This window comes from Cotesia glomerata, linkage group LG4 (genome assembly GCF_020080835.1).
Source record: "Cotesia glomerata isolate CgM1 linkage group LG4, MPM_Cglom_v2.3, whole genome shotgun sequence".
In the NCBI taxonomy this organism is placed as follows: domain Eukaryota; kingdom Metazoa; phylum Arthropoda; class Insecta; order Hymenoptera; family Braconidae; genus Cotesia; species Cotesia glomerata.
In genome coordinates, this window is record NC_058161.1 from 2937609 (window position 1) to 2955959 (window position 18351).

General features: G+C 27.6%; 1 protein-coding gene across 4 annotated transcripts in view; it reads left to right on the forward strand.

The window, feature by feature from the left end:
• Positions 1-18351, forward strand: part of LOC123263744 (apoptosis-stimulating of p53 protein 2) — a 144767-nt gene that overhangs the window by 54948 nt on the left and 71468 nt on the right. The window contains exon 1 of one of the 4 annotated variants that reach the window (XM_044726718.1): positions 9264-9381. The exons of the other annotated variants lie outside the window; for them this stretch is intronic. The gene's annotated coding sequence lies outside the window, so the exon portion shown is untranslated. Of the gene's footprint in view, positions 1-9263; positions 9382-18351 lie in introns of those variants that run through there. 4 annotated transcript variants of the gene reach the window in all.

The following is an 18351-nucleotide window of genomic DNA, read 5'->3' on the forward strand; positions in this document are numbered from 1 at the left end:
TTATATCTTTAAAATTGTCAATAATTCATAAAATACGAGGTCATTTTTTAATTATGTTGAATTGCACTGTACTTGATTAAATATTGATGTTTTTAAAGATATAAGCTCATCTAGATGTTCCACTCATCAAGAGCTTTCATTTGAGTACCCACATACATTTTGATGTATTTTTCATATATTCATATACATAAATATATATAAATATATGAAAAATTGATGTGGGTACTCAAATGAAAGGTCTCGATGATTGTAATGTCAGGATGAGCTTATATCTTTAAAAATGTCAATAATTCACAAGATACAAGGTCATTTTTCAATTATGTTGAATTGTACTGTACTTTCTTAGATATTGATGTTTTTAAAGATATAAGCTCATCTAGATGTTACACTCATCAAGAGATTTCATTTGAGTATCCACATCAATTTTTCATATATTTCATATATTTATATATATAAATATATGAAAAATATATCAAAAATGCATGTGGGTAGGAAAATGAAAGCTCTTGATGAGTGTAACATCAGGATGAGCTTATATCCTTAAAAATGTCAAGAATTCACAAGATACAAGGTCATTTCTTAATTATGTTGAATTGCATTGTACTTGATTAAATATTGATGTTTTTAAAGGTATAAGCTCATCTAGATGTTACACTCATCAAGAGCCTTCATTTGAGTACCCACATACATTTTGATATATTTTTCATATATTTATATATATAAATATATGAAAAATATATGAAAAATTGATGTGGGTACTCAAATGAAAGGACTTGATGTTTGTAACATCGGGATGACCTTATATCTTAAAAAATGTCAGTAGTGTACAAAATACAATGTCATTTCTTAATTATGTATCTAGAGATAGAGCATTTTCGAATGCACCCTAAATACTTATTATAATAAATTGACTATTGGTGAGAATGATGCAATGACATTAAATTTCACTAAAAAAACCGATTTTATTATATGACTATCTTGGACACAAAATTTTTTTTATTCTCTTAATAATATATAACAAGATGGCCGCACTGAGTGGAAGTGAGTAAAAGTATCTCTCCAGTCTTTACCATTTTGTTATTCACCTAGTGAGTCATTAAGTGTTTGGAGTGTTTATAATTGAGTATAAAAATATTTAAAACATTGTGTGATATAAAACTGTGTAATAAATATCTTTTTTTGTACCAATTTTTCTTTTTTTTTTGGCGGTTCTCAGACATAACCAATATTGAGGCGTCAATAATTTTATTATTATTCTCGGTAATACAGTTGATAAATTTCGGTAATACAACTTGATAAATTTCTTTAGTGTTTTGCTGTCCTCTAACGGCGGGAATATATATTACAATGGATATATGTAACGCATCATTTACAGACTGTCAGGTGGATGTAACGTGCAGGGCTTGTAGTGTCCCAATACTTCACAAATCGGTCAGCTGCCCAAAATGCCTGAGTTGTTTTCACAAGGCGTGTGTCAATATTGATGCACTAGCCAAGAATGGCGGATTCATCAGATGTTGTGGCCCGGGACGGGGAAAATCTACGAATACAGGTGGAACATTTCAGTTCACACTTGAGGACATTCAACAAACTTTTAGAGATGAGATCACACCACTAGCTAGGCGGCTGGATAATGTAGAAATCCGACTCGACAACTTGGATACATTTTTAAAAGATTTCTCCACAAGAGGGATCAGTGAGCACCGTGAAATTGTTGAGCTAAAAGATAAAGTTGACAGTATTGTATCATCGTCTTCTGGGGCCCTGTCAGTATCAGGGGCGTCTCACAATGTGTTCCAAGAGTTTGATGATAGACTTCGCAGAAAATCCAATCTTATGGCTTATGGATTCCTGAGGATGATTCTTCGGAAACTGAAAATGGTAATCTTCATGCAAAACTCACAGATTGTTTTTGTAGATTATTAAACAAAACAGCAGCTGCCTTGAAAATTAAATTTAAATGCATTCGTGTGGGTAAATTGCTATTGAATAGCACTATCCCGCGTCCAGTTAAGATAATATTTAATAATTCTGAGTCAGTTGATATTATTCTGCAGGCTTTCATCAAATCGAAGAACCAGAAGAAGTTACCTGTATTGCTCAAGCAGTTGGTAATTGCTCGAGACCAAACACCAGCGCAGAGGCAGGAGTACTTGGCCCTGAAGGAAGAGATGAAGCGGCGTACTACTACCGGGGAGAAGAACCTGAAGATAGTGACCAGGGGAACGCGTCAGATTATTGTTCAGCATGCTCGAACTTCGGTTCTGAGCCAGATGAACAAAGATCAGTAACTCTTTATGAGAGTATCCTACTAATGAACTACTCGGTGTACTATCAAAATGTACGTGGCCTCAATACGAAATCGAATAAGGTTTTCATTGAATCTTCTATGTTAACATATGATTTATTAGCACTTACTGAAACCTGGCTCACACCAAAAATTTATTCTAATGAGCTATTGGATCCTACACTGTACTCAGTAAATAGATCTGATAGGCGTATGACTCAAAAAAAATCAAGAGGTGGAGGTGTGCTGATTGCAGCTCGTCAAACTTTGAATACTACTATCTTTGATACTTCGTCATTAGCTATCTTTGAAGACATCGACATCGTTGGAGTTCGATTAGTAGAGAACTGTGATCAACTTGTATTGATCGTTGTTTATATTCCACCTGCAGTAGTGATTAGTGTACTTAGTGATTTCTTGGAATTACTATCTGAACTCTTAAGTGATATTAGCTGTAAAATTATCATAGCTGGTGATTTCAACATTAATAAGTTTATCAGACATCAGGCTCGCACATTATATGATGCGAGATCTGCACTAGTAAATGACTTTAATGATTTACTTAAATTAGAGCAATACAATTATGTTACTAATTATCAAGGCAATTGCTTAGACTTAGTATTATCAAACACAATTTGTAATGTGGAAAGATCAGACTGGACCTTGGTTGGACTTGATGCATATCATCCAGCTTTTTATATAGATTTTAGCTTATCCAGAAATCTGGAAAAAAATCATGACGGAAATATTATTAGTCATAAATATAACTTTAGGAAGTACGATAAGTCTTGTCTAATAAATGCGCTCTGCCAAGCTGATTGGTCTGATCTTTCTAACAGTTATGATCCCAACTATCTCTGTTCTGCAATGTACAATAAGCTTGATCAAATATTTAATGAGGTAATACCTAAAACACATATACCTCAATCTGCGACATTTCCTAAGTGGTTTACAGCGGATATAATTTTTGATCTAAAAAACAAGGAATATCATCGTCAACGGGCCAAGCGTGATAAATCTGCTTATCACGAGCAACGCTTTAAAGAGCTTAGAAAGTCGCTCAAAATGCGTATCAAACAAGCTCGAGCTAATTATATTGCAAAAGCTGAGACCAATATAATCTCGGATCCTAACTGCTTCTGGAATTACACTAAGTCGTTATCAAGTAATACAAAACCACCGCGAGAAATTAAAGTTAACAATAAACTCGAGTCTGACCCCTCAAGTGATAGCTGATGGCTTTGCTGAGTTCTTCAGTAGCGTATTTGTTTCGTCTGACATTACTTTTTCTAATAATAGTATACCAGATCTTATTGGTAATCTCGAAATTCCAGGCAGTTTGGATATAATCAGGTATTGTAAAAAACTGCCAAACAAATGGTCTGCTGGTACAGATGGTATTCCTTGTTGTATTGTGCGCGAATGCGCTGAAGCATTCAGTATTCCACTAACAATTATTATACAATCTTCAATTATTCATGGAACTTTTCCTGATATCTGGAAACAGTCCAAAGTATGCCCCATACCTAAGACTGGAAACTTGACAGATGTTACTCTGTCCAGACCCATAGCAATACTTTGCTCGTTCTCCAAAGTACTGGAGATGTATATCTATGAAACAGTCTTCAGTGAGTTTCAGCCCATTGTCTCTCCACTTCAGCATGGCTTTATGCCCAAACGCTCAACAGTAACTAATTTAGTATATTTCACTCAGCTTGCTAATGAAACTCTTACTGCTGGGGAACAACTTGACGTATTTTGTGCAGATTTTGCTAAAGCATTTGATAAGGTTGACATCAGAATATTGCTTAATAGACTGCGTGAACTAGGATTAACTACTCACTTCATGTGCTTATTAACTTCATACCTAGTCAGCAGGGAAAATATTGTATATTATATGGGATATAGGTCTAAACCCTATATTTCTACTTCGGGAGTTCCTCAAGGATCCAACCTTGGTCCTCTCTTATTTCTTGTCTTTATCAATAATCTAGCACAGCATACTTCCTGTTTCTTTGATTTATTTGCTGATGACTCTAAGCTGTATATGAGAATACATAATATAAATGATTGCATATTTTTACAACGTAACATTGAATATATGGCGCAATGGTGTAAGGACAATGGGCTGCAACTCAATGCTGACAAATGTTGCGTATTAACACTCACTCGGAGGAAAAATATTATCAACTTTGACTACAACATATCTGGAAAAATTTTTAGGTAAGAGTACTACAGTCAAAATACTTGGGGTAACATTTGACAGTAAACTTACTTTTGCAACGCACATTAATAATATTATGTCTGAAGCCTGGAAAACGCTAGGGTTCATTACTCGAGTTTCAAAAAACTTTAATAATCTTAATGCCATTAAATTGTTATATAATACATTTGTTAGACCAAAACTTGAGTATGCTTCGCTAGTATGGTCTCCTACTCAATCAGGACAGTCCACTAAGATTGAAAGAGTTCAAAGAAGGTTTTTAAAATTTTTAAGTTGGAAAAAACTGGACTTTATCCGGCTCGGGAAATTGCAGATCTCACGCTATGCAAAGAATGCGAATATCTTACTCTCGATGAAAGACGCATCTGTGCGGAATTCTCCTTGCAACTAAATTATTTAACAACTTGGTGGATTGTCCTCAATTGCTAACACTGTTTAAATTTAAGATACCAGTCTTAGGTATGAGAAATCAAACTCCAATGTACATACCTATTGCTAAATCTAACTTATCACAGGCAGCGCCAATATATCGCATCTCTAATACAGTGAATCGCTTTTATCAATGGGAACCTGCACTTGATATGTTGAATTGTCCTAATGGCTATGTAACTGCGTTACTTGGCAAACTAGCAACTAAGTGGCGTTAAAGATGTGCAATTATGAATTAATAGTTAATAAGTAAGTTTTAATAGGTAATAATTAATAAGTAATAAGCAATAATTACTCAGCAATTTTTATGAGTGAAAATGAATGAAATCACTATGCTAGCTATAAGTCATCTTGTTATACATCAAAAATTTATTTTTCTTATGTACTAACAATTGTATTATTAACCCTGTTAATGGCCTAGGCTGTTGGGTTTGTTTATTGAAATAAAATAATATAGATTAATTTAGTTAAAAAGAAAATTTATTTATTTCACAACGAAGTTTTCTGAATTCAAAAAATAAATTCCGCTTAAAATAATAATAATAATAATAAAGTACTTTGAATTGAATATTATTATTATTAAAAATGTGAGTTACAATAAATTCGATAATTAACTCTCAAACTTGCAATTTCAACCGAAAAAAATCCAACAAAACCCAAATTAAATTATCAAGTACACTCTAGAAAAAAAAAAAAAAAAAAAAATAATTCGCCAATTTCCATTCTGCTCAGCGCACTAATTTTCGCTCAATTTTCTTCATGCATAATAACCGTTCCACTTTTCCGTATAAACTAAAAAACTAATATATGTAACCATTTAATTAAATGAAATTTATAATGAGGAACGTGCCATTCTCACTCTTAGGACTTAAAATTAACTGCACTGCCCTCGTAGCAAGTGTAACGTAAAAAGCTTCAAGATTTTTCGATGAAACAGGAAATAAAACAAACCAGGTAAAAAATTTCTACAAAAATACCAGGTATTTTATTCCCTTACACTCTTATATATTTATTTTCTTCACGTACATACATATGGTCCAAAATATATCTCTTTCTGTTCATCATTTTATGAAAAGATCTCTTTTCTCTTCCTCGCTACTAAGTTTTCCCACGCCCACCTTTTCTGAGCAACAAAACAGGCGCAAAGGTGTTTAGTTATTTCATTTATAGTTTTCTCAAAAGTACCGGATTTTTATTTAACTTCTTCTTCTTCTTCTTCTTCTTTTTATTATGTTTTTTCTCAGTTATTTACATTCCTCTCGGCATTGTACCTTTTCATCAAAGCTGTCCATTATTTTGGTCATTAACGATTCAAACAATTTATAATAACATGCCGATGAAAAGATTTATAATCCATAAATTCAAAAATAAATTTTTTAATTGTCATTAAAAATAATCTGTACACTGATAGAAAAATTTGTTTATATTTAATAAGCTTTACAGTCAACGCTCTCTGTATTTGACTCGCCCGTACAGGACCATTCTCTGTACTTGACTCGTCCTTGTCCATAAGATCTGTGTAAAATCGTCAAATACAGAGGAAGAATGTGGTCAAATACAGAGAGCGGTCAAATACAGAGAGGTCCAATACAGAGAGCGTCGACTGTATTAACTGTTAATAAATGATTTTTTAATATCATAAGATTTAATAAATATTTATTAACAGTTAATAAATTATTTATTAAATACGATTTATTAAATGTTAATAAATATTTGTTAACAGTTAACAAATATTTATTAACAGTTAATAAGTAATTTATTAAGCACAATTTATTAACTGTTAATAAATATTTGTTAACTATTAATAAATACTTATTAACTATTAATAAATGTACTTTCCTCCCAAATAAATATTTATTGAATGTTAAAAAATATTTATTAAAATTTAATAAATTAAATAATTGTCTTCAAATAAGTTAAATTATTAATAGGTAATAAATTCTTCTATCAGTGAAGGTAATTTTTATTGCACGCCTCACAGCGCGAAGCGCGTGAGGTTGTGCTTTATACTCGACTCGTCAAGATCAAGCAATTTTGTGATCTTTAAATGCCTCTATCACAACCATATTACACTAATTCAATAATATAAGTCGATGTACACCGAAAAACACTTAAATTAAACCATCTTTTACTTTCTAAAATCATTTCATGTTGCTATTTTGAAAAAAAAAAACGTTTTGAAAAAAATTTTACGTGGACGTCCGGATGTCACCCCATTTTGGATGTACCAACGATTACTCCCGAACAAATTGATATTTCAAGACCGGACCTTTTTTATTAGTTTAAGAATTCGATGAACTGGGTCCGTATTTCATATCAGTGGCCTAGCTTATGTATTTTTTTTTAAATTGAATTTTTATTAAAATTCACGAATACAACCATACAAAGCCAAACGAACTTTTCTTATTTGTCACGTGAAAACTATGGCGCCACTTGATCAAGCTAGATCTTTTTAGACTGCGTGCGCATATGACAAGAAAAAAGGGCGCCGATATTTAGAAAAAAAATAAAAAATACTCTGTAAGAAATTACTTAATTATAATTTTTTTTTTTTAATCAATTACACAATTAATTTTTTTCTTAAAAAATGATTGAGCGTTATGAGGCGTGCACTTTTGGATTTTCCAAACTTTATTTAATTTATTGTGATTAAATTTTATAACTTATATTAGCGATGCAAGAGAAACAACGTACTGTACGAAAATAAATTACAGTATAGATATCTGCGTATATATATATATGTGTGTGTGTGTATATGCATCATATTGTGTGCCCAGCTTCGTTATATTTCAACTGGCGTACCTTTTGCACTAGATAGCACGTAATTAACCGAAACGTGACACAGTTACAATAGAAGATAATTTGTTGACTTGTTGACCCAAGTCGTTTGTACAATTTTAACTTTTCTTTAGTTAGTTATATTTATATTGTTGTTATTATCACTTTATACTTTTGCTAATTTCATTTTGAGTATTACATTGATGTAGATTTGTAATACAGTTTAAAATGGTCTATTATTTTCTTAATTTGAGAAAAACAATTTTTTTATGTAATTTTTACACTAAAAATTTTCAATTTTTTTTAAATAAAAAATTCTATATATTACCATATTTATTTATTGCACTTATAAAATTTATAATATTATTATAAAGATAAATATTTTTAATTTATAAAATTGTTTAAAATAATTTTTTTTTGGTTCAAAATAATTCCAACAAAATTTTAATTGAAGATTTTTGCTTTAAAATAATAATTTTTTTTTTTTTTTAATAAAATTAAAATTGTTTTTTTTTTACAAAAATTACAATTTTAGATCGTTAAAGACGTTCATAGACAAGAAAAATTACCATTGCCAGGACTATTAAAAATATTTTATTATAAAAATTGAAGAATATTGTAAGAATAGTGATTTTTTACGGAACCTCCGTAAATTAAGCCAGTAATTTTTAGAGCTGTTGAAGAATTTGGACAAATAGAAAACATTGAAAATTCCAACCAAGCTTCAGTTTCCCTTTTTTTGAATAAAATCTCCGAAGGTTAACATAAAACATTCACAGTTATCTTGAGGAATTTCGTCGAGATAGTAGATCTCGACATGTGTTTGTAATTAATTGAATTTTAGATAAATATTTGGGTATAGAAAAGTTTTCTTTGGAAAAATTCAATTTCGGGAAATTAAACTACTGAGAAATTTATCTGATCCGGTAAATCTTGACTACATGTTTTAGTAATTATTTCAGTTAAACTTAAATTTTTATAATAAATATTTACGAGCGTTACTAATTAATGTCCCAAGATAAAAATAATTAAAACCTCAAAAAAATTAATATGAAAAAATGCAGAATTATTATCATTTATAATTTTTTTAGTTTACTTAAATTAAAAAATTTTTGATAAAATAATAATAACAATAATAAATTATAAAAAAATTTTGGAGTAAATGATTTTTAATTAATTGAATCCCTCCAAAATAAAATTTATCTCAAAAAAGATTTTATTAATAATATTAATAAAAATTGCACGGAGTATTACAATTTTTTTTAATTGAATAAAAATAAAAAATTGTTATTATTATAATTATTAATATCAATAAAATATAAATTTTCTCTAATATTTTCAACAATTTTTCGCCCACTCTTTTCCACTCCCCTTCCATCTGTAACTTCGGAAAATTTCGGTTACTCTCGGTTAACGGAGGATAACGCGACGCTTCGCGCTTAACTCTCAAGCGTGCAGTTTCTCGACGACCACTGATCGACGTGGGTTGTCATCTCTATTTAACTTTAAATTTCGATTTCTCTCGAAGTATTTATCAGCCCACGTGCAAACCTTATCAAAGTTCTACCAATTAAATCAATCCCCAAATATTATTCGCGCCTCGAATTTTCCACGTGACGGATTCAAATTCACCAGATGCCGGTATTACACCGACAAAATTCACGTAATACATTCATAATAATAATAACAATTTGTAATTGAATAATAGATTGTTGAATGTCAAGTCACATGCAGTTTTTATTAACAGAACGTAAATATTTACTCACTAAAAATAATTCCCAGTAATAAAGTGCCCCGAGTTTTTTATTTATTTTTTTTGTGTTTGTTTTTTTTGTTCATACTTTTATTAATATTTATTTTGTTTATTGCATCACCGTTTTTATTCATACGTGTCTCTGTTGTATTTTATTTATTGTGTGTTGTGCTAAAATATGTTTCATCTTTTCTTTGTTATAAATTTAAAACAAATTCAAAAATTTTTTATCGTGCTTTGTTAAAATTTTTATGTGAAATTTCTATACAATTTTTTATTTATGGTTGAATTTTTAATAAATATCGAGGTCAGTTTTTAAAAATAAAAAAATTTTATAAACATTATTTTAAAGACAAAAAATTAAAAATTTTAATTAAAATAATTTTTAGGTAAAAAAAATTTTTCTAAAAATTAATTTCAAATTTTTAGTAGCGAAAAAAATCTAAAAAATTTTTATAGTAAATTTAAAAATTTTTCAAGTGCATTTTTTTATTTTTTAAAAATTAAATTAAATTATTTAAAATAATTAGAAATTATAAATTTAACACAAATTCAAAAATTTTATGGTACTTTGTTAAAATTTTTATGTAAAATTTCTATAAAATATTTTATTTATGGTTTTAATTATTTAATAAATATCAAGGTCAGTTTTTAAAAATAAAAAAATTCTGTGAACATTATTTTGAAAACAAAAAATTAAAAAATTCAATTAAAATAATTTTTAGTTAAAAAAAAAAATTTTTTTTAATTAATTAAAAATTTTTAGTAGCAAAGAAAATCTAAAAAATATTTGTTCTAAATTTAAAAATTTTTCAAGTGCACTTTTTAAATTTTTAAAAATTAAATTAAATTATTTAAAGTAATTATCAATAATAAATTTAACACAGATTTAAAAATTCTATATTGCTAACTAAAGTTTTTATGGTGCTTTGTTAAGATTTTTATATAAAATTTTATTTATGGTTTAAATTTTTAATAAATACCGAGGTCAGTCTTTTGAAATAAAAAAATTTTTTAATTGAATTAAACTAATTTTCAGTTAAAAAAAATTTTTTCTAAAAATTAATTTCAAATTTTTAGTAGCGAAAAAAATCCAAAAAATTTTTATATTAAGTTTAAAAATTTTTTAAGTGCATTTAAAAATTTGTTTTAATTAAATTAAATTATTTAAAATAATTATTGATATAAAATTAATTTTTTCTTCAAATTTAATTGTTTAATTTCACATCAAACTTTTTTTTTTCATAAAAATCTATATTTTTGATTAACTAAAAAAAGAAAAGCTCTCAATATCATTTTTATGTATCGAAAAATTCCGAACCATGAAATTAAACAATCACCATTTATCATTATTAACCAAAAAAGTTTGAATAGTACCATAAAAAAAAAAAAAAAATGATAAAGCATAACAATATTTCGGTCCGGAAGTGTCGATATATATATTTTAAGGGCAAATTATTACCGATAAAAAGTTAATGGGCGAGTAAGCCCGTTAAAGGAAGAAAAACTTTAACAGAGTAGGTCCAGGAGGCGAGGCTCGCTAAAAACAAAGTAAATGATGTAATGAGGAAATAAATAATGCGGGTAAAAAATCCTAACGTCTGGAAAGAGAGCCAAGAATTATTTAAATAAAAACCCTCTTATATATATAGAAATATACTGTAGCTTAAATGAAAGAAAAAAATTAAAACTAAAACTGAACGCGACCGCAAGGATTCAGACAACGCTAATATAAGATGTGACGCGACTTAGACCCAGACAAGTACCAAGTACAGCTGGGCTGAAATAAATTACCCGCGTGCCCGTTACTGTCATTCACGTAGCTACTCGCAATATAAATACAAAGTATGGCAAGCGTAAGTAAAGGCGTTGCTCTTTACGTGGTTACTAGCAAATTACTCACTGTCTGTACATTTACTACGTTTACTATTACTATTACTATTACTATGACTGTTACTGTTACTATTACTACAGACGCCCTAGCATGAATACGAGTACTAGAATCTAATGTAGTAAAAATACTTCACTGTACTTTGGTCTGTGCAGGATTTGCAGCAGTACTTTTTGCACCGTTTCCTGCAACGCTAATCTTGACTTCATTTTCTTCATTATTTTTATTATTTTTTTTTTTATTGTTATTTAATACAAAATTATAAAAAAAATTTGATTCATTTTTCTTGATAAAATTTTGAATAATTTCGTTATTATTATTATTATTATTATTTTATTGTTATTTAAAACAAAATTATAAAAACATTTGATTCATTTTTCTTGATAAAATTTTGAATAATTTCGTTATTATTATTATTATTATTTTTTTTTTTTTTATTGTTATTTAAAACAAAATTATAAAAAAAATTTGATTTATTTTTCTTGATAAAATTTTGAATAATTTCGTTATTATTATTATTATTATTTTTTTTTTATTGTTATTTAAAACAAAATTATAAAAAAAATTTGATTCATTTTTCTTGATAAAATTTTGAATAATTTCGTTATTATTATTATTATTATTTTTTTTTTTATTGTTATTTAAAAAAAAATTATAAAAAAAATTTGATTCATTTTTCTTGATAAAATTTTGAATAATTTCGTTATTATTATTTTTTTATTGTCATTTAAAACAAAATAATAAAAAAATTGTGATTCATTTTTTTCTTGATAAAATTTGGAATAATTTTGTTATTATTATTATTACTATTGTTGTTGTTGTTATTATTATCATTGTTATTATAGTATGTATATTTAGTGAAGCAATGGGAGTGTTAGTACGCGAATGTTGAGACTGTGACTCATCGTTTCCAGACAATGATCCTTATTTTCCACTTAGGATTCTATTCCATTTACTTGCTATACCTGAGGAACATTCTTAGCGCTAACGTTACTATATACTTTTCACCGATCATTTGTAACGTTTCTTTGTGCAGGTTTTTTTCTGGTTTTCGAGTTAGTATTGCTTAAGGAGCAGGTAAATTTTTGCTCTGAAAAAATCATAACTTTGTTGTTACAATTTTGAAGAATGTTTTTCCGAGTTGACTATTTTTGTATTGCAAAATAATTGATGATTCAAAAATCGGGTTTTATTTTGAATATTGTCAGGATAATTGAAATTTTCAAGATTAATTTTTTTAGGCTGCGAGAATGAAGTGACTTTAATGAATTTTTAAGATTAATTATCGGAATAAATAATTATTAAATTGAAATAATTTTATTTTAGTTTCTTAAAAGTTTATTCACCTCTCAGGAGATTTATTTTTAAAAAATTACCAACAAAATTTATAAAAATTTTATGTACAGACAGAGCCTAAATATTTTAATAGTAATACAGATTTTTAATTTATTTTTTCGATAAATCAATTGACTAATTATATTGACAACAAATAACTATTTTAGATAGTCACTTAGATTGTACTTGATGGAAAATTTTTTCGGTTAAATGTTCGAAGAAAAAAACAATTTTTAGTCGAGGATATTGCTTTGTTTTCTCTTCAATTTTCTTTAGTTTATTCATTAGTAATTTGTGTCAGGATTTTTGCCTTAATCTTAAAGTAACAATTAATGGTGTTAAATTTTCGATATTAAGGCGAAAATATTGGTCGCATAAAAAATTTTTGAAATAAAAATTGTTAAAAATTTAATTTTCTAAAAAAAATGTCTTATAATTTTTTCTCAGGACCAATAAAAAAGCCGTAATTAAAAAAAAAATATTTTTATAACTAGCAAAAATTTGAATCATCAATTATGAATCTTAATTTTAGAATTACGGTAAAAATATTAGTCGTTAAAAAAAAAACCATAAGACAATATTTAAAAAAAAAATAAATTTCTCACAACTTTTGTCCCATAACTTTTTTATAGAACCAATATTTTCACTTATTTTGAAATTTTGGTAAAAATCTTGGCCCTAGTAATTTGCCTTTAGATATTATGATTATAAATCTCCAAAAGTTTGCCTGAATTCAAGTCTAATTGCTCTCTAACCAATATATAAAATTAAATCTCAAAAAAATACTATTAATTATAACATCTGGTATTTATAACAGATCAAAAATAAAACATCAATTAGAATTTTTGTTCATAAATTAATCAATGCAGAAATAATGCTTTTTTGAGAATCCCGATAGATTTGTTTTTGGGCCACTGATTAAACCAATAGAAGTTGAAAAAAATTTCAATAGATTTTTTTGCCGAGGTGTTGGAAGCTGAAGGGTGGTTTTGTGATCTGATTGAGCATCAGTGGAGCAAATACAGTACCTAGTTTTCAGTTTCATATTTTGGGTGACATACATGAGCATATAATACATATATGGACCTATACATAATCGTAGACATGAGTGACATGTCCCGTGTGATTTGGGAATTCGTTCGTGATATAGCACAACGGGCGCCGATTGTATGAGGGCGATGGTCTGGTCTGGTCGGGAATGTGTGACGGCGAACTCGCGACGACCACGTAAACCACCATTTGCCAAATGCAATAATGTCACACGGTGCATGTGCATTCGGCTGACGAAAATCAATTCTGCTAGTATAGTTAAGTGAGAATCGCCGATAGCACATACATGTTATATATAATACCTAAAGGACTTCACTTTCTACATATTACATGTTTAGCTGTCTTCAGCTGGCTTCATACCGTCAAAATTAACTTTGGCACATAACCTACTTTTCAGTTTGATGTTTTTATTGCAATCTAGTCATCGGTATTTGCTAGCTTTAGTTTGCTTTCAGTTAATTGATTTTTATTGTATCACTATCAACAGGTCAATTGAGTTATCTCATACAATTCGATAGACGGAAGACAATTTATTTGTTTATTATTTTTTATTTTTTTTTTTTTAGGAAAAAAGGCGTAATTTTCGCAAATATTTTTTTTTTCAATAAAAATTTTATTGGTATATAAATAAAGTAAAACTTTGTTAAAATTTATCACGATTTTTTTAACAATTATTAAGATTCATAATTAATTATTCAAATTTTTGCTAGTTATAAAAATCTTTTTTTTTAAATTACGGCTTTTTTATTGGTCCTGAGAAAAAATTATAAGACATTTTTTTTAGAAAATTAAATTTTTAACAATTTTTATTTCAAAAATTTTTTATGCGACCAATATTTTCGCCTTAATATCGAAAATTTAACACCATTAATTGTTACTTTAAGATTAAGGCAAAAATCCTGGCTATACAAATTACTAATAAATAAACTAAAGAAAATTAAAAAGAAAACAAAGCAATATCCTCGACTAAAAATTGTTTTTTTCTTCGAACATTTAACCGAAAAAATTTTCCATCAAGTACAATCTAAGTGACTATCTAAAATAGTAATCTGTTGTCAAAATAATTCGTCAATTGATTTATCGAAAAAATAAATTAAAAATCTGTATTACTATTAAAATATTTAGGCTCTGTCTGTACATGAAATTTTTATAAATTATGTTGGTAATTTTTTAAAAATAAATCTCCTGAGAGGTGAATAAGCTTTTAGGAAACTAAAATAAAATTATTTCGATTTAATAATTATTAGATTCCGATAATTAATCTTAAAAATTCATTAAAATCACTTCATTTTAGATGCCTAAAAAAATTAATCTTGAAAATTTCAATATTCCCGACAATATTCAAAATAAAATCCGATTTTTGAATCATCAATAAAATATTTAGCAAGTGATTCAAAAATAAGCAATACTAATTTTTTTAATTCCAATTGATTAAATTATTTCTACCAATTTTTATCAGAAAAATTAACAATGTCTTTCTTGTCTAATCATATTTATTTAATAGTTCAAGACAATTATATAAATATATATATATATATATTTAAACCAATAAGCAATAATTGTTACAGTAAATTCTACTTCAACCTCCGCACCTAATGCGAGCTCACGTGTGCAGAAATTTCAGTTTGAAAAAAAAAATAAATATTTCCGTAGGCGTTTCAGGACTGAAACGGCATGTCAATCGTATTGCATTGTGTTTATTTATGATTAGTTTTTTGTCGACACTTTATTTATTTGTTCAACAAGAATTGAATGCTGTTGCTGTTACACATATACAATATACAATATACAAAGTTACACATATACAATATACAATATACAAAGCGAGAGTAACTTATCGTTTATGGCGAGTTCAATTTTTGCTCTACCCACAACACTATTATATTTAAACTGAGAAATAGCCAGAGCTATTGAGCGCTTCACACAATAAAGACTATACATTTTGTATGGTTTGAGCTGTAATTGTGTTTATACGTACATATTATAATACATAGCTAGTTTCCATTGGCCTGATCATGACAGATCGACAAGCTCTCACTTACAACTGACAAATTGCACGGCGACAGGAGTCTAACTCACAAAGTGCTAATACAAACTCAACAGAATTTGCTTTTATTCTACGCGGACTAAATATCACTTATTTTTATTTTTATTCTAATAAAATATGACGCAGGAGAGTGATAAGACTTAGCTGAGGGATTTTTGTGTTAAAATGAAAAATTTTATTTAATCAAATTTTTATTTACTAGCAACCTTGCAGTCACTATGTGAATTATGAATAAATAAAATTTTGCTTTATTAAACAATGACTTTTTAAATTGCACTGTACTTTCTTAACTACTGACGTTTTTCAAGATATAAGCTCATCCCGATGTTACACTCATCAAGAGCTTTCGTTTGAGTACCCACATGCACTTTTCATATATTTTATAAATATCATATATATTATATATATAAATATATAAAAAATTGATGTGGGTACTCAAATGAAAGGTCTCGATGAGTGTAATGTCGGGGTGAGCTTATATCTTTAAAAATGTCAATGATTCACAAGATACGAGGTCATTTCTTAATTATTGATATTTTTAACGATAAAAGCTCCTCTCGATGTTACACTCATCAAGAGCTTTCATTTAAGTACCCACATACATTTTGATATATTTTTCATATATATATATGAAAAATTGATGTGGGTACTCAAATGAAAGATCTCGATAAATGTAACATCAGGATGAGCTTATATCTTTAAAAATGTCAATAATTCACAAAATACGAGGTCATTTCTTATTTATTGATATTTTTAACGATAAAAGCTTCTCTCGATGATACACTCATCAAGAGCTTTCATTTAAGTACCCACATACATTTGGATATATTTTTCATATATATATATATATATATATATATATATATATATATATATATATATATATATATATATATATATGAAAAATTGATGTGGGTACTCAAATGAAAGGTCTCGAGAAATGTAACATCAGGATGAGCTTATATCTTTAAAAATGTCAATAATTCACAAAATACGAGGTCATTTCTTATTTATTGATATTTTTAACGATAAAAGCCTCTCTCGATGTTACACTCATCAAGAGCTTTCATTTAAGTACCCACATACATTTGGATATATATATATATATATATATATATATATATATATATATATATATATATATATATATATATATATATATATATATATGAAAAATTGATGTGGGTACTCAAATGAAAGGTCTCGATGAGTGTAACATCAGGATGAGCTTATATCATTAAAAATGTTTATAGTTTTCAAGATACGAAGTTATTTCTTAATTACGTATCTAGAGATAGAGCATTTTTGAATGCACCCTAATTACTAAATTTTTTTTCTTGTTCCAAGAAAATTTATTTCTTGTAAAACAACTTGAATCTTTTTTTAAAATAATTGCTTGAATTAAACTTTTTCTATATCTTTTTCGTATCATAGGAATATTTGCTTGAAATTTCTCTCCGAGTATGTAGTATGTAGCATATGTGGTTTAGGAATGAGACAGGAATGAAAATGAAGAGACATAACACAGACAGTGACCGTAGAACTTGATCATCGGCGTTGTTAGTCTCACATATGGTAGATGGTAGGATACATAGATAGATACATGGATGTGCAGTTCTATTCGTTATAGTTAGTACGTAGTCAGTCCAGTGGGCAGTTTAGTTCTTCCGGGTGGGCATTCGCTACAGCTGAGTCGCATATAGATGGAAGATGCGACTCATACACATTCTCGTACTTAGATCTCACAAAATCTCCCTTACTTGTATTACTTGTAGTGGACAGCATCACGAGCGACACGATGGGACACCGTTAGAGCTTACAGCGTTAACTCTACTCGGCTAGGAAACTAACGTATGAACTCTCTTTACTACTCTGCTAAATTTACCAAAATTATTTATAATGTTTTTAATAATTAAAGTATTCAAGAATAAAAATTTTAATTAAGAGATTTTTTTAATAAAAAAAAATACATAATTAATTTTGAGGTTAATTATTATTTAAAGAGATTTTATGTAAAATATTGACAAATAATGGTCATTTTTACATTAAAAAAAAAATATTAAATTAAATATACGTGTAGTAAAAAATTAAGGGTAATATGGGCTTAGCTTACTCACTTAAATAATTAAAATATACTTTTACTGGCAAATAAAAAAAATTATTGATCTAAAAATATATTTTTTAAATTTAAGGATGTTCCTCGACAAGAACAATTGAGTATAAAAAAATTTCAAAAAAATTTTAAGAAAATTTTTTCTTAAGTAAATTTAAATTAGTTCAAAATAATTCAATTTTTAAAAATGATATCTTTTAATTTTTTCAACTTTATATTTTTTTAACGGCAATAATTTATTTTTTACCTTAATTATCAAAAAAAAATTTTGTTGAATTTTTATTAATAAAAATATTTTTTGTGATTCATTTAATTGTCAAAAAAATTAATTTATATTTTTCACTTACTCAATTCTTGTCTTAATTATTAAAATTTTTGGTTTGAAAATTTTTCTCGAATAAAATAAATTTTTTTAGAGTTTAAAAATAAAATTAACTAAAAAAT